At 33.6% G+C, this 3380-nt stretch overlaps 1 non-coding gene across 1 annotated transcript; it reads right to left on the minus strand.

Annotated features, from left to right (window-relative positions):
- TRNAP-AGG (transfer RNA proline (anticodon AGG)) lies at nucleotides 1-72 on the minus strand. The gene has a single exon. It is a non-coding gene; the product is annotated as a tRNA-Pro (tRNA).
- Between the last annotated feature and the right edge of the window lie 3308 nt (nucleotides 73-3380).

Consider the following 3380-nt stretch of genomic DNA (forward strand, 5'->3'; position numbering starts at 1 on the left):
GGGGCATTCCGAGAATTCAACTCGGGACCTCTCGCACCCTAAGCGAGAATCATACCACTAGACCAAATGCCCTTTCTAAAAAAAATGCAACATTTTTAACTCCTACTCAATATATTTTTTTCTCTCAAGTTTGAAATCTATTTTCTTGAGCGGTTGTGGGACTATAAAACAAAAAGTTCATGGTCTAGTATTTTACTGGTAAGGCTTGTAATATTGAATTGTTCTAATATGCAAGTGTTATCAAATAAACTACAACCCAACAAATGAATCAAACTAATCACTTTGGGTTGGGTTGGATTTATTCGGCTCAGTTCATCAGTTTGTTTGGTTTAATTATTCTATTTTGCTTCGTATGACAAGAAAATGAAGTTGTATTGAATGTACCATAGTTTGATTTATGACAAACTCATATGAAATATAATTGCATTAATAGTACTAAGAGTTGGAGTCTATAAACATTTCATGAACTTAAGTGCAACTCATGCTTCATTAAAGACGAGATAAACTTTAGTTAAGTAACTGGAACTTTAAATTACTTCATGTGGAGCTTCAATTACTCTATGTTAGCTACTATCTTTAGGATTTACTAATTGGACAGAGTTCTTGGATTTAGGGGATTGTTTTATGTAATTTTCAACTACAACTTATGTTTTCAAATTTTTAGGTCATAATTTAGGTAGTGGTTGTATATTATGGATGAACACTAGAGTTTCTATCCCGTTCACCACAACTATTCTAGTTTTTGTTTGAAGGCTATAATTGTCATCTATGTTGTATGGCAATAAAATTTGTTTAGATGAAATTTTAGTTAAAGTTGCATATTTTACTTCTTGCGAGTAAAAAATTTGTTTCTTCGCATAATATGAATTTAGTTGCAAAGTTTTTAGGAATAAGATGGAGAAAGAAATTTTCTTTAAAATAATAAATAGACCCAAGTTCATCTTTGTTGTTGTCTAATTGTGATTTTGCAAAAAGCTTAACTAATATGAAATATCGAGGTAAATCAAGAATATATCCTACACGTCATTCAAGATGACAATACAATTGAGTTAAATTGAACGCAATTTTAGTTTCATGTTTAGTAGGTTCAAGATGAAGCATAATTGTATTAATGATATTAAAGAGAAATTCGTGTTTTATTAGAAGAGACCAACTTCAGTTAAGGTACTAGGAGTTTAAACTACTTCCATTGTAATTTCAATCACTCCACAATGATTACAAATTTAGGGTTGGCTAATTGGACATCAATTATCAACTTTAGGTTATAATTTAGGTAGTAGCCATTATAATATTGATAACTCTCTAAAAGTAGAGTTATATCAAATCTTTTTATAATTAATATTGCACCCTTATTCACAATTTTCTCATTTATTACCCATTTATTCTACCTAGTGAGCATGAAATCGTTTATTGCGGTCTAACATGAAAAAAAATATGGTTTGGCATAAATCGATCTTAATTGTATATTTAGTTGAGTTATATGGTAAAATTTCAGACATTTATGCTAAACCATGTAGGAGTAGCAAATTTGGAAACAAATGGGGGATGACATGAAAATTTTAAATCCATATCATCAGTCCAAGTGGGTCATTGACTACCCAATGAGAAACATCGTATGTGGACTACTTATTCCTTTTCAGCCCTAAAGGGGAACCCATGCTCAATATAAAAGGAAAAGGAAGACGAAGAGAAGCCACATTTTGGGGAGAAAATCGAATTACACAGCAGCAGCCTCTGCTGTGAAACCAGAGAAGAAGAAGAAAACATTAATCTAGCAGCTGTTGACAGCAGAAAGAAAAGGAGACCAACAAGGATTGATTAGGGCAAAGAGGTGGACGTGAGAGCTCAAGAGAAGGGAACTTCCATTGACGAACGGCAACAAACCAGGATAACTCTCTATTTCCTTATTCTATTTCCTTATTCCATCAATTTTACATGATGAAGATGTGGATTTCTCTGTTTAATTCAGTTTGTATGGAGAGCTAAACTTAATAGGGGAGGCGAGAGAGTTTTATATAGTTTAAGTATGTTGACGGTATGATTTTAGTTTATTAAAGAGTTGTTGTTAATAGCCCTAAGCAATGCTCCTAACGTTCTATTAACCACCTTAGTTTGCTCGTTAATCTGAAGATGACATGTAGTTGAAAACAATAATTTGTTACCCAATTTATGACTTAATATTCTTATAAATAATAGCTCTAAGCAATGCTCCTAATATTTTGTTACCCAATTTATGACTTAATATTTCAAAAGTGACTTAAAAATTTAACATCCCTATCTTTTTTTGTGTGCAGCAAACATTGGCAACATTGACTACAAAACTTATAAACATCGTGGTTCATGGCAAAGGTCATATGGATCGTGATGAGCATTTTCTCCCATATCTTGGTTTCGCTAAAGTTTTCCAATAACTCCCAAACTTCATTACCTTATATAACTTCTTGGGATAAAGATTCATATAACATTTCATAAAATAAGATCTACCGATGAATTTCATAGCATTTAAAGGTCATCTAGGTCATGAACCAAAGGTAAATTACCTTAGGGGCACTATAGTCATTTTACACTGTTTCTTGGTTTACCTACTTATCCTTATCTAATGACCACCAAATTTCATATCTAATCTCAACATACTATAATATACTCAGTATTAAAATTTGATAGGCAGCGGAGCTCATATAGTGGGTTATTTTAACGTTACTTAAATCTCGAGCTATTTGATTGGTTCAGGGTCTTAACTCACAGTTCTTTGGGTTTTTCTTTCATATATCCTTAATTCATACTTGGTTTAGAGTTCATATGAAAATCCAAGCAATTTCTACAAGTATTTCTTAACAAAAAGTCCAAGGTGGCTACTTGCCTCGTCGTCGACGTTTGGGACGTCCATTCTTGAGCTTCCAGTATCTAAATTACTTCAAAATTTCCTTCCACGTACTCCTTATTGTGTCTAGTTCCTGAAACCATAAGATTTTCTATGAGAATCGGTCTGGAATGGGGTTAAAATTGAGAAAATCCGAGAAAAGGTCAAATTTTGAGTTGACTTGGACAGTTCAGTTGAACTGGCCATATCATCGTTTTCTTCCTCTGAACAGGAAGAAGATGCGCATTTTTCGCGTCGCCGCCATCTGAAACTCGGCCTGTACAGCCACATTTACAGCGTTTCTCTCCTCGATTTCTTCGTGAAACTTAAAGATGGGTATTACAAGGAAGGGCTAGTGATTGATTTGATACCTTCTCGTGGATCGTAGCCTAAGATATTCGCTTCCAAAGTTCATCCAAAATCTGATTTATCGCTGGAGATAAAACAAAGGATTTCTTATTGGGTAGCCGATTCTAGGGGTTTCAAGGCCCTATTTCTTCATCGAACCTCTTCCATATCC

Source organism: Cucurbita pepo, chromosome 10 (assembly GCF_057944985.1).
Source record: "Cucurbita pepo subsp. pepo isolate OVF chromosome 10, ASM5794498v1, whole genome shotgun sequence".
NCBI lineage: Eukaryota > Viridiplantae > Streptophyta > Magnoliopsida > Cucurbitales > Cucurbitaceae > Cucurbita > Cucurbita pepo.